The following is a 20,282-nucleotide window of genomic DNA, read 5'->3' as shown; positions in this document are numbered from 1 at the left end:
CCTCTGTAATATCAATATATTATAAGCCCAAACAAAGCTCTCTCTTTTTTAAGTTGATTAATGCAGGTATTGATTACAGTGACAGAAAACTGACTCCTTATGGACTAGCTATATTGATGAATGCACACCCTTGCAATCATTTATTTATCTTTTGCCATTTGAACCCCAGCGTTTTGCTAGACTCTGAGGCTACCAGGTGATTAGGCTTCTGCTCTCAAGGAGTTTATGGATTAAGAACAAAGTGAAGAGAGAAACTCAGCATTGCACAAATATTTATAATAAGTAAATCTACAAATCATAAAGTAGGATGTATATTATAAAGCAAAAATGCAGTAAATGAGAATTTATCACAACAGGTCTATCCTAAATGTAGAAACAATGGACACTGACGTATGTATGTTGGCTAGAACTGAGCAGAGATATTACAGTTTTAATTTGGGTAGGTCAGGTCTGAGACAGGCAAAGAGGGATGTTCAATAAATGCTTGAATATATGCGAAATTTCAGCTGAACATACAGATGTACAAATTCTTGGCCATTTGGCGATAAGGTGGAAGTGAAAATGTATTTAGAGGTACACGAAAGACAGAAAGAGGATCCACAACTGAATCTCGAGGAATTCCAGCATTTAAAGGTGGCAAAGACAGAGGGGGAAGTCTGAAGACAGGCAGTTCCACCAGAAGACGACGGAACTTTACATTCTGGCTCTTGCTTCTAACACTGGTTTTACAAGGTCACTTATTATTCTAAAATTTCTAACGCTATTTCGTTTATTTTTCTTCTTAAGAACAATTATTAAAGCCTACACATTTTCACCTGAAAGGAAGGAACAAAACCAAACAATTTTGACGGAGTGAAATCAAAAGCGGAGCACAGTAAGGGCAGGACGGGACAGGGGCCAGGACTCGGAGAAGAATGTTCAGCATCTGTGAACACATGAGCTATGAGATGAGGACACATCCCATGGATTTAGGTAGAAGAAGGCATGTTCCTCATGAAGACAGCTGTCAGCCCAGTGCAGAAGTCAGGGTCTGGCGAAAGCCCCTCCTACTTCTCCTTTATTTTGTCTTTGTATCTAAGAAAGGAGACCAGACAGAACAGATACAAAGAGACGAGAAAGAAGAGACTGAATGAACTTTTTCTCATCCGAACTACATTTTCATTTTTAAAATCCTAGAGTTGATTGGTATCCCTAAACTCCGAAGACATCCAGTTAGGGTCTGTATTTTTCTGCTGGGCAAATCTATGCTGATTCAAGATTGTGGAACTAAGGGAATTGAAGGCTTGGGCTATGTGTTCAAGCAGCTCCCATCAGCAGACAGAAATAGCCAGCGAAAGACATCAGTTTCATTCTTGTAGCTTTGTATGTTTTATGTGCTGTCTTTCTCCTTAAATAGTAAATGCTAGAGGAATGCAAACTGATTTTTAGTAGACAAAACAAAATTACAAATCTGCCAAAGAAAAAAAAATAGTATACTTTTATTCAGCGTTAAACGCCATTCTTGTAAATATTTTAAATTCTGAGAATTTTAAATTGTACACTTTAATATTAGACTTAAAAAAGAAAAAGAAAGCAGCATTTTCTTTCACGGGGGTGGGACGGTGTAGAGGTGAGGGTGGGGATGGATACTCCAGAACTGAGGTCAACAGAAAGACAATTGCAAATGGCACAAGACAGAAATGAGTATCTTCCCAGCAGCAGACAATCCTGAGCACTTTTCCATGTTTACCGCCCCCCTCCTTTCAATTGGCTCCTCAGGCTAAGAATGCATTTGATGTGCTAACTTCTCCAGAAAGGGCTCCTTTTGGCCACCTCATTACCCAACAGGCTACTAGAGCAGAGCGGACAGTCCTCACAAAGAACTAGGGAAACTGCAACTCGCACAAGAGTGCAATGGTCCAAGAGGTCGGGAGCATAAAACACACAGAAACTGCTTTCTTAGACGAAGTCAAAATTTTGGTAAAACAACATTTTAGTGCAAGTATTTCCCGCGCAGTATTTGAAAAACAGTTCTCCTAAAAACCAAACAACCAACCAAACAGAAAACTCCCATTTCCTTTGGAAGTCACATGTAGGAGCCTGCCCCACACCCCGCGGCCGTCGCGCTGTCGGTCACCCACGCGGGCCGGGAGGCCGGGAGGCCGATCGTTCCAACCCGGCGGCGGCTGGGCCGCGCCCCTGATTGGCCAGCGCGCCCCGCCGGCGTCACCGCTTCCCGCAGCCCCGCGGCCTCCGGGAGCCTGGTGGGCGCGCAGCGCGGCTGGCCTGCCGCGGGCTCCGGTTCCCCGGCCACGCGTGAACGTGCGCGCCCAACCCGAGCTGCAGGGGCCGTGAGTTCAGCGGAGAGGGAGTCCCCGCCGGGCCGCCGAGCCGGGTAAGCTGCCCCGCCCGTGCAAGCACTGCCCCCGGGACTCTGGAAGTTTCCCTGGCTGCGCGCTCCCCCACATGGGCTCTCCCCGCGGCCTGCGCCCGGGATCGCGCGCCTGTTGCTCTGCGCGGGCCCGGGGGGTGCGGGAGAGCGCGGGAGGGTCGGGGCCTGGGAGCTGGGAGGGGGTGTGCGGGAGACGCTTTGTGTTGGAGCATTGCTGCGGGGGCCAGGGTGGTGCGCTTGGGGCTGGCATTCTCGAGGGGCGCGGGGGCTGGGCAGTTCCTTCCCGGGTCACCGGCGGCGGTGGGGAGGAGGGTGCTGCGGCGGCAGAGGCGGGCGCAAGGGGGGCTGCAATGGGGAGGTTGTAGCCGGCAAGCAGGCCTGAGGGTGGAGGCTGGGGTTTCCTTCTAGCATCAGATAAGAGGACGATGATGACTTCACCAACCGGAGGGAAAACCTCTCACCGCTTTATTTCAGTGTCCTGAGGGGATGTGTCTGAGAACAGCCTGGATGGGAGGACAGCTGCATTGTCAACATCACCTTTGTGTGTCCTTAGACCTTCCCTAGTATGCCCTTTATAAAAACAGTAATTTGGGAGCAGAGAAGAGATTGGTTCTGGGAGTTTGGGAGGTTTTGAGATGTAGAACTTGTTCAGAGATTGTGTAATGATCAAATTATTCCATTTAGTATATTATGGTTTTAGAGGTTGATAGAATCCAGATAAACAGTTGCATTTAAAACCCTAATAAAATTTGAACGTTGTTGATTAGAACTACTAATACAAAGTTTTGGAAAATTGCACCTGAGCTATGTCCCTTGGTAGAGTAAAGCTTATTTGGGATGCCCTGTAACTTGTTTTAATGTCTCGTCTTCTCCTCATTTGTTAAAAATAACCTAAAATTGATGGAACGTTTTCTCAACACATAGATAATATAGCTCATACGTGTATTGTCTTTCTTAATGCTCCTTTCTTCCTCGGATTCTCCTGGTAGTTCTTCTAGTTTCCTCTGATTTTCTTTCTTCTATTACCATATTCTTTTGCCACAGTAACCCTGGTGGTGGCTTGGGGAGGGAGTTAAGTTTGTTTTAGGGTGCTCCAAATTCCGGTCACACAGATAATGATAGCCGAGTCTTTAGATGTGTCTTTGGGTTATGATGCCTTTTTAAAGGGAGCAAAAGCTGTCTATTCTGCATACTTCTCTGCACGTTGGAGGTCGCTAGGGAGATAATTTTAATAATTTAAATTTACATTGGTTTAGTGCTGGCTGGCATTTGCAACATTTAACTAATAAGGTAGGCAAACTGGTTGACAAATGAAAGCTTGGATACCGGGTTTGGAGGGACGATGAGGGGATTTAGAAGCTGCTGAGCAACAGTGAATTGCTGGGAAGGTAACCATCCTGAGTTACAGAAAGATGATTGTGCAGAATACATCCCAAATCTGTCGTCAGAGATTTGACTGGAGTTGAGTTGCAGATTGGCTCCACTTTTTACATTCATAACATGGCCAACATACTCTGAAATTCATCAAATATTTTGAGGCAAAGTTGTCATACTGGACCGGATATGCCTCCAAATATGGTGTTTACCCCATCTGCCAGAGAAAGCTCTACACTCAAGAATGAAGAAACAGATGAGTTCTCAGTGAATTCAGGATGTCTAGATGGTGCATGGGAAAAGCATATATATATATATATATATATATGCGCTCTACTTTTATGGGTTTGTAAAAATAGATATTTGGCCTTAGGTATAACTTCTTTGTATATAATTACATCATTTCAAGCATCAGTTTGATGATAAGAAAGATATTTTCTCTTGTAAATTCAAGCATTATGCACTGAAGAGTATTTACACAAAACTCAGGAACTCTATTCAGTATGGTAGAACTATTATCATTAGATGATTTTGTGGGGTTCCCTGGGAGGAAAGTCAACCAGGAGAAATCAGTGTTAACTAACCAGTTGCCTTCAACGTCTAAGGTACTTAGTAGATAGTGGTTAGATGGTAATAGGTGGATAGGAGACTTGTTACATTGACTTGGGCACTGGCAGGGTTGGGAGGGGTTTTGGAAGAGGAATACAAAATAGATACTAGACAGAGTTCTGAGAGTGTCCCTACTGGCCATGGGACAGCAAACGCTCTTCCACGTGGTCTGGAGATTCATAAAAAGAGCAGCCGAGAGAACTTAGGGTCTCTGGACATGATGAAGTGATGTAGTTTTGTTGCTGATGCTGCTGTTAATGTACGTGGGTGGTTTCCATTAAGAAATAGGCGTGGACCTGTCTGGGAAGAAGGTGGGCAAGCTGAGACAGAGGGGTTCTCAGTTTTTATCTCTCTAGAATAGAACTGAAGTTCTGTGTCAAGGGGAAATGATTAGGTGATGAAGCCAAAGTGCTAGGAAGCATGGAAATACCAGTTTCATTTCCATTTGGGATCTCAGGAAAGCCATAAATTGTCTTTTTTTTTTTTTAACTGGCAATCCCTTCAAGCCAATCCAGGCTCTCCTGGCATGTGCTTCAAAACTCTTCTGGCTTCTACCCAGTGCTTGCTTCCAAAGCCACGTAGTTGTAGGTGTGCGTTAAAAGACATCCCATTTCCAGCCCTCTGTAGTTGCCTCAAGAGCTGGAGAACTATAATGGTTGTGGTTGAGACAACAGGAAGTGATGCCCTTGGTTCTCAGGGGCAGCCATCAACAAGTGTGGCATTTGGCTGATTGGTTCCTGTCTCCTTGCTTTGTAGGACTTCTCCCTGTATTTTCTCATGGTCTTCCCTCTATGTCTGTGCTGACATTATTTCTGAAGAGGATGCCACTCTCACTAGATTAAGGCCCCCAATGACCCCATTTAACAGTTGCTTACTTCTCTAAAGAAACTCTCCAAATAGAGTCCTATTGTCAGGTACTAAGGATTTGGATTGCCCGTGAGTTTTGGCGAAAGCAATGATGTGTTCCTTAGCCCGTAAGAAAGTTCTTGGAGAGCTGAAGAGAACCAGAAGAGGTTGGCCCACGGTGAAAGAGAGGGGTCATGGAGGAGGCTGCCGGGTAGTTTGAATATTACTGTAGTAATACGATGCTTGGCAAGACAGGGAGAAGCTATTTGGGGAAAGGCTATTTTATCTCTGGCCCAAGGCCGACAGTTTTAAATGCTCACTGGGTATTGTATGTCCAGGGCCCTTCCTTTTTTTTTTTTTTGAAGATAGAACTTTAGTTTATAAAAGCGTAATTTTCTTAAATTGTTTTTCTAAGTCTTAAAAATAGTAAAACAGTCGTTAAAAAAGAAAAATGTCAATGTGAGCATTATTTTTGTGTCTGACTCAAACAACACAATTTGTTTAATTAATTAACTTTGTGTTTCTTGAGACTGGGTATAATGTAGCCTTAGGGGACCTCTGGTTCACTGTGTAGCTGAAGTTGGCCTTGAAGTCCTGATTCCCTTGCCCCCACCGCTGTGAGATTAGGTGGGGGCACACTGCCACACCTAGCTCAGTGCCATTGCTTTAGAAACTATGTCCCAAGTGTCTTTTATGGCCTAATCTTTGTCATAGTCTTTCCCCCTTTTGCAAGTTTCCCCTTTTCAGAAAAAAAAAAAAAACAAAACTAGAAGATTAAAAAGGCAGTGTAATCATATGTAATCAAATAACAAAAGCTCTCATTTGGATGTTGAAATTACATTTGATGATTTAGAGACATGGAAAAGCCATTCTTCTAGTTCTGACCATCTGGGTGAAGAAAAGCCAACTAAACAAAAAGAAAATCGAGACAATCATTGGCACATTTTCTTCCTTTCTATCCATTGCCTGTGCTAGTTAGACTTGTTGGGTTTAGGAATTCTTATCTTGATTTTTCTCACTCTCATAAAACCATTTTACCTCCAGGTTTACGATTTGGTAAATAAATTCATGAAGGAAGAATAAGAAAGCAAACATTTATAAAAAGGATGAAAAACAGAGACAATATACTAAACACACACACACACACACACACACACACACACACACACACACACACACGTCATTTGAAGGAAAAAGCCAGTTAAGGTTTTGTTGAATATTTACTCTTGGTAGTTTTGAGTATATAGTGGGTATATCATTTCTTTGATTGATTACCTTTGAAGGCTGTATTGACTATTGTTTCTTTTCATAACTCCTTTAAAGGGTAACAGACATGAATACAGAAGGTAGCTTAGTTGATTGTGTGTGTGTGTGTGTGTGTGTGTGTGTATAGAGCTTAACAGAGTGTTGCCTGGCCCTCCTTCTTCTTCTCTAGAATGGAGTATTGGATATAGTCACCCTGTGACAGTTTAGGAATGTATAGCGTGGATGGGGGGGGGCGGCGTGGAGAGATGGCTCAGTTGTTGGACTGCCTGCCCTTTAACCATGGGAATCAATGTTGGGGATCCCTATCACTCATGTAAAAGACAAGAGCAGGGCCATACATCCAATCCAGGATAGAGGGGGTGGAGATAGGAGACTTCCTGGAGATTATTAGCCAGTAGCGTGGACAAGTCAACGAACTCTTCAAGGTCAGTGAGAGAACTGTCTCCAGTGTAGAGTGATAAGGAAAACACCGGAAGTACACCTCTGGCTTCCACAGGTGCATACAGCTCACACACATAGGCGTGTGTGCCCAGGAACATGTACATATGTCTTACGTGTATAGATACATGCACATATATACAGCATTGCTATGCTGCTTATGTAGCATGCTGAGCGTAGATTGGGCTGGGCTAATTGAAAAAGCATTTTTCATTCTTTCCTGAAGCTGACAGGAGACGAAGGCTAGACCCTCTGGGGCTGAATTATTGCTCTCTAGATTTGGTGAATATCTCTTGCACTCAGGAGTTTCAGATTTCAGGTTTTCTGAAGGAGGCATGAGGCTGTGTAACTTACTTGTTTATTGAAGACATTTCTTTAGGACTCTTTATATTTCTTTCCTGGCTCCTTACCTGCCTATGTCCCTGTAGTAATAGGAGCGGCTGGGCTGTATCCCCGGCACCCCGCCCGCATGGCTAGCTTATGCCCCAAAATAATTATACAGAAACTGTATTCTTTTGAACACTGCCTGGCCCATTAGTTCCAGCCTCTTATTGGCTGGCTCTTGCATATTGATCTAACCCATTTTTAATATTCTGTGTAGCACCATGAGTGGCTTACCAGGAAAGATCTTAACCTGTTTCTGTCTGGAGTGGGAGAATCATGGCGACTCCCTGACTAGGCTTCTTTTTTCCAGCATTCTGTTCTCTTTACTCTGCCTACCTAATTTTCTGTCCTATCAGGCCAAGCAGTTTTCTTTATTAGTTAACCAATAAAAGCAACAGATAAGATATAAGACCCACCTCCATCATGTCCCTTTTTCAGGGACCACTAACTCTTTTCTGTCACTGCAAATGGTGGCACACACAGAAGTTGACTAAACTGAAGTCATTTATTTTACAGACTGCTCCAGCATTATCACTGTGTAATTATTTATCACTATGTAATTATTTCAGTGATGTTATTTATAGTTATACTTAGTTCTGTTTATTGTCTGGTGCTAGTTCATTGAAAGGATATACCATTAAAGGTATTTTAATGGTTCAGAACTCTTCTGTACTTTTACTCTTCAGTTACAGTGTAGTCATTCTTAGTTTTGTGGATGAGTAGAAGCTTTGCCCCTGTAGTTCTGTAGCTGAGAACTGTGAATTCAAACAAGAAAAGACGGTTTGATTGGTGAAGAAGCTATATACATATAACCAGTGCTTGTAATTTTACTTGCATGAAGGAGACAGCGAAAAAAGAACACCTGAAAAGGTTAGACTTGGGGACAGATGGGTGTGTGTGCTTGCGTGTGAGTTCGTGTGTGCATTATATGTGTGTGTGTGTGTGTGTGCATTATGTGTGTGTATGTGTATAGTAAGAATTTTTCTTTTATTGGCATGGGTGAGGCTAATATCTTGACTAGTAATAATAAAGAATATGTATAAGAGTACCTGTATTTTAACAAGAAGTGATTTTTGCCTTATTTGGGGTGGAAAGGAAGAGGGAAAGGGATATTTCTGTGTCTTATGCTACTCACTGCATTCAGATCAAAATAATCCTCATGCCAAAGGAGCATATTTTAGGATAGTGTATTCTTATCCTTGTGTTTTGAGTGTACATCAGACTTATATTTGGCAGTGTGTCTCAGTCTTCTTAAGGTTAGAGAACTCTCGGATGCTCATAAAATTTCAGTGTCTTTATTTGATATTACTTGATCATTCAAGATGTGTAATCAATAGTTTTAAAAATGCCACTAGGACTTTAAGAACAAAAAGATAGAAGATACTTAACTTTTAGTCATATCAGATGAAGTCAGAATAAACAAATAACTCAACAAATCCTTCCTTGTGAGGGTCCGAGCATAGCATAATGAGCCCTGTACTTTATTTCCTATTTCATGCCACATTCTCTGCATGTACTTGCAGATTTCTAGTATTTTTAAAATCATTTTTGTTAGAGTTATCTGTCACTCTATGAAAAGCTTATGTAATGTGCATATATAAAGCATTAAGCAGTAAAAGAATTACTTAGCATGGGGTTATATAAATGATAGGTGCTCTGTAAATGTTCTGGTTAAGACCATTGAGTGTACCAAGAATCAGAGATGGGATGAACTGCAAACCTCTTCCATTTCAACCTGTTCTGGCCAGCAGGAAGACAGGAGACATAGACAATCAAAAATGATTGTGCACGAGCACGTGTGTGTGCATATGTGTGTGTATGCATGTGTGTATGCATGTGTGCTTGTGTGTGTGTATGTGTGTATACATGTGTGTGTGCATGCGTGCTTGTGTGTGTATGTGTGTGTATGCATGTGTGTGTATGCGTGCTTGTGTGTGTATGTGTGTGTATGCATGTGTGTGTGTTCATGCGTGCTTATGTGTGCGTGCATGCGTGTGTGCATGCCTGTGCATGTGTGTGTGTGTGCGTGCGTGTGTGTGTGTATGCGTGTGTGTTGCATGTGCATATGCAGGTGCCTGTGGGTTCATGGGGAGACTAGATGGGGATAGCTTTTCCTCTGGAACTCAAGTTACTGGAGGTTACGAGCTAATTGCTATGGGTTCTGGGAAGAGAAATCTGGTGCTCTTAACCCCAAACTCCAAATGCATACATTTTAAATTTCTAGGAGCTATACTAAAGAAAAATGAAGGAATAGGTGAAATTTATTTTAACAGTATTTAATTTAGGCCAGTTTCTTCAAAAGGTTATTTAAATATGCAATAAAATATGAACTACAGATGAAGCGTTTGTCTTTTTGCATAAAAATGTCTCTGAAGTCATTTCTTTATTTCATACACAGAATAGCTCAATAGAATTTGCTATATTTCAGAAGCAAAATAGATATACTGGCTCCAGGCTACTGTATTGGTCAACATTGCCCTTGAAAACATGCATCTAAGCCAGTGGTTCTCAACTGTGGGTCATGACCTTGTTACGGTCATATATCATACATCCTTTATAATCAGGTATTTACATTATGATTCATAACAGTACCAACTTACAGTTATGAAATAGCAATGAAATAATTTAGGGTTGGGGAGTCACAATAGCACAAAGCACTATATTAAAGGCTCACAGCATTAGGAATGTTGAAAACCACTGCTTTCAGTTGTGAGGAAGATGCAGTCAAAAAGAGATGGCTTCATTGCACCTGGAAAGCGTGCTCTGCTGGCTGGACCCCTGAGCCTTCTATGGGCCGTCTTTCTTTGCCTTTAGTTTTTTGAGAGGTTATCAGTGTCAGTCTGTGATCCTCCTGCCTCAGCCTTAGAAGTGCTTGGACCCAGGGATAGACCATCAGTCCATCCTGGTTATTTTTATTGTTTATGAGTTTGTTTCTACTTTCTGACCACTTGGTTGAAAGTGTAAAGAAAATACAACAAAGCATTTTAAAATTAGGTGAGCTCTTTTGAGTGTTAGCAAAATACAGTTTGTGTCTATAGTTGCGTAGTAGATGAGTTATTTAAAGAGACAAGTTTATTTAAAGAGCAAAAACCTTTTTGAAAAGACGATTTCAGGGAGAAAATGCCACATGTCCAGGTGAACCAGAAGATTCCTAGAAAATCAAATTTGGCAGCTAAATAATGTGTCTTATCATGTTAGTGAATCAGCAGTTAGGGCATTGAATTGATGCTAGTTTATCTTGACATATCTAAGGTTTGTGTTCAGGGTCATATAACCATATACTTTTTAGTAAGTTTTTCTTTATCTGAACTTCCTGGAACCATGCCAGCAAGCATGCGTTGCTGCCCTTCGCTGTTTGCCCCCTGGCAGCCCTGGCTACCAAGGACTGATCTTACTGTTGGGCTTAGGCATAACATCTACACTGAGAGGAGTACAGGGTTCTCTCTAGCAATTATTTAGTACAGTTCATGGAAAATGCTTCTCGTTGTATTTAATCTTCTTCGGTGTGTGCTTATATAATTAAGAAGATCCAAAAGAAATTTGCTTTGGTTTAGCGACTAAGGTTGCAATAGATTTTCTCTCTTGGATATGTTTTATAATATGTGAACTTTATTCCATCTTGGGGATTATGGGAATATTTTTGATTCTGATAGGAGTGTTAAATTTACCCTTTAGATGACTGACATTTTATTTAGGGTCCTTCAATTTCTGCCCAGTTGTAACTTGACCTTTAATCATTAAGGTTATCTCCTATTAGTATTTCTTTAATTAGTGTAGAAACCAAAGTGTTATCAAATGAATCAAATTTATGTAAATTGAATAATTCGTTTTGTTTTGTTTTTGCATTCCTGGTAGTTAAACAGCAAGTTGCCTACTGTGAATCAGATGCCAGCATCTCCCCCATACCTTTACTTTGAGTTTGAGAAAGGCTAAGTTGTTCAGGGTGGCTTTGAACTTGTAATCATCTTGAGTAGTGGAAATTAGTGGTCTGCTAGTAATCTGTGTCACCAGACCTGGCTTAAATGACTGTTAATACTATACCCTGCTTAGTGTTTGGCAGTAATAAATGTTTTACAGATTGGACTGTTCAGCATGCTCAAGCAAGAGGAGTCTAACAGAGTTTACCACTAGGATACTATTACATGTATTATTCGATTTTCAAATATCCATTGGGGGAGCTTCTAACGTCAGTTCTCTTCCCCACCTTTTGTTAAAACATAGATTCTTTTCTCATATAGTACATCTGAATTACAGTTTCACCTTCCTCTACTCCTTCCACTTCCTCCCCACCTCACTCCTATCTGAATCCACTCCCTATCTCTTATTGCAAAAAACAAACAAACAAAAAAAAAAACCAGTTCTAAGAGGTAGCACCAAAAAATAACGAAATAAAGTAAGATAAAACAAAAATCCTCATATCAAAGTTGGACAAGACAAACTAACAGAAGGAAGGAATTGAGCCTGTTTTGATGTCACGTCCCCATTTCCTCTGCCCACTGCTCCTGGAGTCAGTTGAGTCCTTTTGAGCTGCTCTAATGAGTATGTCTGTCTTTTTTACTTTATTCTTGCTGTCACTCTACTCTGGATTTGTTTTGTTTGTTTGTTTGTTTTTCTGTTTTGTTGTTGTGGCACCACTGTTTACTTTTCTTTCTCTGGTAAACTATTTACCCTGTTGCCAAAATTGTTTTCAAAATTGTGTTCCAGCCTCCCATTTTGCAGCTTTCTTCTCTCTCTCTCTCTCTCTCTCTCTCTCTCTCTCTGTCTCTCCGTCTCTCTGTCTCTCTCTCTGTCCCTCTGTCTCTCTCTCTCTCTCTCTGTCTCTATGTTGTGTGTGTGTGTGTTGTCTCTCTGTCTCTGTGTTGTGTGTGTGTGTCTGTGCGTGAGTGCATGTGCTCTACTCTGCCCGCAGCACAGTCCCATGCAGGTCACGGAAGTGCTGCTTTCCTAGCTCTTCTCGTTACCTCCCTGAGAGCTACAGCCATATGGCCATGTGATCTTTGCATTCCTTATGGTTTCTTGCCTTAGCAAGTATCCTTTGCTCAACAGGAAACTCTGTTCCTTGTCTTGGATCCCTTTTCTTTGTTCATCCTTCTGGATGGGTTTCTGTGTCATGTCTCCAGATTCTGTTGGTTCTAGATGATGATGTTCGGTGCTAAGAACATCACAGCATGGCGGTAGGATATCCATTTCGTTGGTGCACAGAAGGTAGGCTTGTGTTCTCATTCTTTGCCATTCTTGTGTCTTCAGTGACAGTGGCCGGCAAATGATTTTTCAAAACACAATTTGGGTATTTTCTTAAATCTAAAAAGATTGAAATTCATTATGAAAATGTGTAAACACTGGTCAGTAAATTATTTATGAAAATAAAGGAAATAAAAATTGTACAAATGGAAAAGACAGAGGTCTAAAGCTGGAAACACGAGAATTTAAAAATGTACTGTGATGTACGAGAATTAGTTCAAACAGTGAAACTGTTAGAGACTCGTGCTTGGTTGTGCTCAACACTACCCGCATCTTACTTGTTTGAACGTGAGGAGTGGGGCTGGAGTGCTTTCTGGTGTGAGGCCCTGTGTGATCATTACTGTTGACTGTCAACTTGACAAGACGTAAAAACATTCATGAGGCAAGCTTCCCAGCACACCTGTGAGTGAGTTTCCTGACTGGGTTAATTGCAGTGGGAAGACTCTTCCTAAAAGTTGCTGTCACCATTCCTTGGGTTTGGATCCCACACTGTAGCACGAATTCTAATTGGTCTTTATAATAAAAACCTGGAGTCAGATATTAGGGGGTGAAAGCTTAGAGATCAAATAAACAGTGTAGCCAGCCACTAGAGAGACCTTTTACCTCTACTGAATCCTCAGAGGACTGCTTGCTCAAACTGCATCCTCAGACTGCATCTCGAACTACTTGCTCAGATTGCATCTCGAACTACTTGCTCAGACTGCATCGCAGACTGCTGCCTCAGACTCTTCTGAGTTCCTTTCCTCTCCCACCTAATATTTCTCTCTCTTTCCAGCCATATTATTTCTGTCTCCAATTCCCTAATGCGGGGATCACCTTTGTGTGAACTCTTGTTTGTCTTTTAGACTGAATCAATTTTGTGTAGCCCGGGTGGCCTTGAACTAACAGATCCATCTCCTTCTGTCTCCCTATTGCTAGCATTAAAGGTGTGTGCCAACCACTGCCTGGCCTCTGTGACTAGCTAGTATGGCTAGCTCTGCGCGCTGACCCTCAGGTCAGCTTTATTTGTTGGATCATAAACAAGATATCACCACACCCACTGTATAAGAAAGAAAAAGTGAGCCGAGCACAAACATCCATCAGGCTTTGCTTTCTGAGTTTAGGCATAGTGTAACCATCCTCTTCGAGCTCCGATTTCTTTGACTTCTCTGCCATGATGGAGTGGACCCTGGACATGTGACTGAAAAGACACTCTTCTCTCTCAAGTTATCACATGGTCTTCTGTTGTAACAATAGGAAAAGAAAGTTAGAAACTTTGTGTCAATTCTCAGAGAAGGAAGAGTGGAAGAAGGGAGGGTGATTGTCAATACATGATGAAATAATGCATTCGTTAATTCTGGACTTGTTCATATGTGTCAATGTCCACATTTCTAGATTAATATGTATAATTTTCTTTTGTGGTGGATTTTTCTAAAGCATCCACTAACATCACTCAATTTTATATGGTCAATATTGTAATAATAATGTCTGCTTCCTCCACAGTACTTCTGAGCATTCACATATTTTTTTCAGACTACATGTTTGCTCTGTGGTGAGAAGAGTGAAATAGAATTACATTTTTTTCTTTGGGACAAAATTTGACATTGATGGAGGAAATGGTTAGATTCCTTCCTGAACATACGCCACCTCAGTTAACAACACCTAGCTGTGCTGAGTCTTGGCTTGTGAAGGATCAGGATATTTGTAGGGCTTCCTGAGTCATCTTCCTGCAGCTCCATCTTTCTGTGTCTTTCAGCTTCTTCACTTTGTTACATGCTCTTCCTTCACCTACATTTGCTTCTCTGTTTCTTAGCTGTACATCAGTCTCTTCCCATTGACTTCTGCTTAGTAACACTTCAACTGTCAATATTTTGACTAAACTGAATTATTGGAATTGGCAATTTGTCAGGTTAAGTCAGAGGGCAGATTTTTTTTTTTTTTTTTGCTATCTTTAGTAGTATAGAAAGTGTTCATGGTGTGTGGGGGGAGATGAGTCAATGGATAAAGTTCTTCCATACAAGAATGAGGACCCGAGTTTGGATCCCTGGAACCCATGCAAAAAATCTGGACAGGATTGGCTTTCTCCGGTAGTCTGAGTACTCGGAGGCAGAGACAGAGTTGACTGGCTAGACTAGCTAGGAGTCCATGACCTTGCATCAATTAAAAAAAAAAAGCAGATCTTTGTCAAGGATTACAGCCAATCTCAACTTTGGGCCTCCAAATACATGGGCACACATGTGCTCTTGTAAACGTGTGAAGACACATATACATATATCATACCAACCATCAATACAAATGCAAAAAGTTTTCAGGAAATGGGAAAGGTGCCCTAAAGCCTTGTACTTGTCTACATAGATAAGAACAGGGCAGTCTGCAGTTCTTACTCAGAAGCAAGCAACTTTGATTAAATTAAGTACTTATTCCATTAGTTTCTGTTACTGTGAAGAGACACAATAACCACAGCAACTCTTATAAAGCAAAACATTTCATTGGGACTGGCTTAAAATTCCTCCATTGTCATCATGGTAGGAAACATGGCAGCACATGGCAGACATGGTGCTGGAGAGGGAGCTGAGAGTCCTACATCTAGTCTGCAGATAGCAGGAGGAGAACTAGCTTGAGCTTCTGGGACCTCAGAGTCCACCCCATAGTGACACACTTCCTCCAACAAAGCCACACCCACTCCAGCAAGGCCACACCTCTAAATAGTCCCACCTTCTATGGACCAAGTATTCAACACATGGATCTATGGGAGTCATTCCTTGTTAGAACCACCACACTATTGGAAATACAAAAATACAGAGATTAATGTAGAGACATTAAATAGAATACAAACTTGTAATCAAAGTAGCTTTGTATGCCTATTGTTCATAGGCATTTTACAAATGTTAACTATAGCTGACTTTTCCAAATGGTTTGAACAGCTCACAGAGGTCAAAACTCCCTATTTATAGACTGCCTGCATGGAGAAGACACTGTTTGCCTGAGCCTCTGAAAGCAGCTTTGGAAAGTACATGTTTTCAGCTCAGGGATACGGGGACGTATGACCAGTATTTCACAAACAGCTCTAATTTATGCAGTAAAACTATGTGCATAGTGTTTTGTTCTCAGGAAGAGTCATTATTACAGAAGATTTAATGACAAGTAATACTTAGACACAGTTTTGTTTCTTTTTTTCAAGACAGCGTTTCTCTCTGTAGCCCTGACTGTCCTGGAACTCTCCAGGTCGATCAAGATGGCTTTGAACTCAGAGTTCTCCTGTGTCTGCCTCTTGAGATTGGGACTAAAGGTGTGTGTCACTATACCTGGCAGTATGCAATTGCGTTTACAGTTCTTAGTCAACAGCACATTTTATAAGCCCCAAAAGCTAGACTGTTGCTTTTATTTGTAGATTACAGCTCAACTTGCATTTTAGATATGTCAGTGGTAAACAGGTTTAAGGGGGTATTTGACTATCTTGTCTGAGGAGCAAGGTTACTTTACTTTTCTCAGTCAGGAAAATGATGTGGAATATGGCCAAGGCTTTAATCTTTCCTCTTTTATTCCTTTTCCATTTCCAAATTCTTTTGTAGCCAAATTAATTTCAGATAATTTTTGATGTTTTATCATACGCAGTCTTCATATGTGATATTTCATCACCTAGAGGCTCCTGATGTGATTTATGGTAAAATCTTGGGTGCTGTACCTTCAAATCTGGTGATAGCAGGCATAGAGAAAAAAACTTAAAGAGATTTTACTATTCTAAAATAATGAATAATTGTGAAAGAAAGGGTTGCCATATACCAGCTGATTATTTTGAGGGTTTTGAAGTGCTTGTTGGAAACTGTTGTGAAGAATGGGTTTAGAAAGTGAGGGCACAGTGGCCGACAGCCCCTCCATTCAGTCCCTGCATGGCCTCTCTCTGAGCAGGGCTCACAAGCCGTTAGTCCTCGCAGTCACAGAACGGAGAGAAAACAGCCACATTACCTCTCGCTCTACTGTGCTGTTGTTTACCAGACAACTTCTGATCAGAAATACGAACCTGCCTTTCCTTGAGTGACTTGTAAGCGTTCTCTTTACTCTTATCCAGATTCAGCAGGGGAAATCATGAAAGCCTCAAACTGAATTTAGAAGCGCTGATTGATGAGGAAGGATAAAAATATCTAATTACGGGCAGTATTGTATAGCTCAGGGTAACTACGTAGGCGATATGATAGACGACACTCTTGGTGATTTCCGTAGGAAAGATTCAGTAACTGCAGAAACATTTCGGAAAGATAGTGGACAGTGTTTGAAATTAAGGTACTCTTCAGAACTACAAGGGAAACCCTAGAAAATGTCCTGGGAAGAATTTTATAAACTTGAGGCAGTTGAGCAGAGAGGGCCTTGCCTACCCCCTTCACTCCCAGTTTCTGGGTTCCATGGTGATTCTCAGTGAAGGAAAGTGTGTTTATCTTCACTACCTTTTAGGACTTCACTGAGGAATCTCTCACTTAGCACTGACAAAGCCACATAGTGTTCTGTCTTAAGACTGGCACTTCCATCTTACCAACTTGTGGCACCCTCACCCCTTATTCTCAAAGGGGCTAGAAGAAATTTCCTAGCAGAATAAGTTTTCCCAGGAAGATAGTGGCCTTCTTCTCTCCCATCCGGGAGATTCCGAACACAAGGTCACTTAGCTCAGCCCAGCCAGCCACCGGGTACAGGCTGATAAACATGGCCTAACTCAGGAACAGTGGCCTTGCTCTAAGAACAAGGAAAAAGCTGACTTAGCAGAATGGGACGGAGCAAAAGTCCTTGCCCCCATGCCAAAGCATCTTCAAAGATTCTCTTTGTAGTTATGCTTTTAATAGCCTACCACACACAGGAGATACAACTCCTCTCTACCTCGTTGTAATATGGATGGAGATGAGTTCCAAACATATCTGTGTTATGCTGATTAAACCTTGCTATTAAAGTCTGGGCCTCTCTGGTGGTCTCTCTCTGGGGTCATAATCTGGGCCCAACACAACTGAGTAGGTAGCCAAGGGATGACAGGCATCTTCATTGCCAGCCACTTCCGCAGCTATAAACTATTGCAGACCAGCCACCAGGTATGTTTCTGTGTCCATGGGGATGCATGAGTCCCCATGCATTTTATAAGTACCAAGGACACAGTGTGCCCAGGCTCGCTGGGGAATTGCCTCATTCCAGGCAGGCAAAAGGGCAAACAGCAGGAGCCAGAAGAAGTAACTTCTCTAGAGGGTTCATCTCCAGTGTAGGAATTACACCTGAGAATTCAGTGCCACAGAGTTTATCCTTCTGTGTGTTTGAGGTCTCCCACGAAAGCCCAGTGGTAGGAGTGAGTGTTTTGTGGGCTCCTGGCTGCATATGGAATCTTGTATTGACACATTTATCTGCCAGAGCCACCCTTGGAAGAATCCCTGCGCCTGGTTCTGGCCAAGAAATATGTGTGGCATTTGGTATTTTGGCCGTTCACACTGAAAAAAATATGGTAGTGAGCAGGGGCAAACTGCCCAACAGCCCACATTCCTTTGAGTTTCACTAGGGAGTGAGAGAAGAGGAGAGAGTAAATCTTCACTCTTAGAAGCGTGGCTTCCCGAGTCAGTATGCTGGTGGGAGTTGACCGAGAGCAGGGTCCTGTCATCCAGGGATGGGGGTGGGAACTACGTGAGATGAGAGCCAAAGATGGGTAGCAGAACCATGCTTTAATGTGTGTTTGGATACTTTAACAAAAACTCGATGAAGGTGGAGGGCGAAGGACATCAATAATACAATGACTATAAACAGAATTCATTTATGTAATGAACTTTAAACGTATTCTGCCAGCTTCATAGTTGAATGAAACTCAGAAACCACCGATGGCCTTGCGTGGACCAGGCAACCCAGTGAGCACATAGTGTGTCAGCTGTCTGTCTCTGAGGCTTCTTCCCACTCTAGAGTTGACATCATAGTGGACTACAAGCAGGAAATAAAGGACTTTTACCCAAAAACATAAATTATAACTTAGCTGTGCAACCCAGGTAGCAGCTATAAGTCTTTATAAAAACAATACTTTTATATTTTGGAGTATCTGCAATTTATGAAGGACATACATGTGTTTTTGAAAGGTTAAGAATTCCACTCATCCAGGCAATCATCTAAAAAAAAAAATGAATGTAGACAAACATGTAGACTAAACACCCATACACAGAAAATAAAGGGGAAAAGTAAATAAAAGTAACTTTCAATAATTTTGAAAATTAAAGTTAATGGATGTTTGCAAGTTTGAATGTATTTGTTGTATAAATATATGCATAACTAATAAAATGTTTAAACTTTTATTGTCCATGTATTTGTTTCTTCTAGGTGGGAACTTTGTCCCTCTTTAATGGGAAAAGTTGCTGGACTTAGTGGCCCACACCTTTAATTTTGGGAGACTGAAGTAGGTGGGCTCTCTGAGTTCGAGGCCAGCCTTGTCTACAGAGCTAGTTCTAGGACAACTAGAGCTGTTACACAGAGAAACACTGTCTCAAAATTTTGAAAAACAAACAAAAAAGAGGTGGAGGCTTAAGAAAAGAAGGAAGTCGATAATGGTAGAAAATTTTTTAAAAATGGAATGAAATAATACTATTTTTATTCAAACTTCTTTAAAGCACATGGATTCTCACTTAAAGCAATGGTTTCTTTCTATGAACTTTCTATAACTACATTAATACAGTTTCCTCTTCTCCCCCTTTGGCTTGGTTGTATGTCACTGTGAGCATTTCTGTAAAACCCATGGAAATAGTTTTTATAAATATATACTTTTATGCTTCTTATAAGTATGTGTCTATTAATCTCTACCTATAATACATTTTATATCCTCTTATTTTATATAGATAGTAACAACTTAATAAACCATCTTATATATTCTCTTTTAAAAAAATCAGTTACCTCTACTATGTAATTTTATTTTCCGGACTTTACGGAAGATAGGAGGTGGAAGCTGAGTTCTATAGCACATACTTATCCTCGGTAGGCTGAGGGAAGAGGATTAAGAGCTTAAGGAATACATGATGAGTTTGCTGCATGGTGAGAACCTGTCCAAACAAATAGGGACAGTATGATAGAGTGTGGGCTTAGAAGTCAGGCAGAGTAGATTTCAGGTACAGCTTCCCTTACTTAAGAGCTCTGTGACATTGCAAAGTCCTCACGTCTTGTCTGGAAGATGAGAGAACTGTATGTTGGGCACCAAAGGTACTGTGGGCAGCAAGATAGTCAGGATACTCCGCAATACCAAACCCATTGAGTGGGGATTGATCGTCCTGTTCTTCCTTCTGCATGGCTACTAAAACAGACGTCAGGTTCATTTATAACCTGTAGTCAGAGACGGTACATTTGTCACCAGGCCACCTGAACCTGAATAATCATATAAAAACTATATTAATTACAACACTGCTTGGCTGATGGCTCAGGCATATTTTTAGCTACCTCTTGCATATTAAATGAACCCATTTCTGTTAACTGGTATCACGAGGCTGTGGCCTACCGTTAAGATTCTGGCTTCCTTCTCCTTAGGCGGCTACATGGTGTCTCCCTGACTCCCCCTACTCTTTCTGTATTTCTGCTAAACCATTGGTCAAAACAGCTTTATTCACTAACCAATAAAAGCATCCCCTATACAGAAGACCATCACATCAATAAGCAGATGGTAATATGACTCTAAGTAGAACACGTGGGTGGTTGCCAGTGGGAAGCCACTACTGTGCCTGTGACTCTCCCTGTGTTGGGTGATTTCTGTGGCTCCCCTGTGTTGGGTGATTTCTGTGGCTCC

The 20,282-nt window shown here is 41.5% G+C and overlaps 1 protein-coding gene across 10 annotated transcripts in view; it reads left to right on the top strand.

Annotated features, from left to right (window-relative positions):
• Positions 1 to 2,170: 2,170 nt before the first annotated feature.
• The window catches only part of Mpdz (multiple PDZ domain crumbs cell polarity complex component), a 152,510-nt gene continuing 134,398 nt past the window's right edge, over positions 2,171 to 20,282 (top strand). For all 10 annotated transcript variants that reach the window (XM_013348246.2, XM_026782211.1, XM_026782209.1 and 7 more), the window contains exon 1: positions 2,171 to 2,374. The gene's annotated coding sequence lies outside the window, so the exon portion shown is untranslated. The remainder of the gene's footprint in view (positions 2,375 to 20,282) is intronic.

The sequence above is a fragment of the Microtus ochrogaster genome, chromosome 10 (genome assembly GCF_000317375.1).
Source record: "Microtus ochrogaster isolate Prairie Vole_2 chromosome 10, MicOch1.0, whole genome shotgun sequence".
In the NCBI taxonomy this organism is placed as follows: domain Eukaryota; kingdom Metazoa; phylum Chordata; class Mammalia; order Rodentia; family Cricetidae; genus Microtus; species Microtus ochrogaster.
The sequence above is the reverse complement of the archived record's forward strand: the minus strand, read 5'-3'. Positions and strand labels throughout refer to the sequence as shown.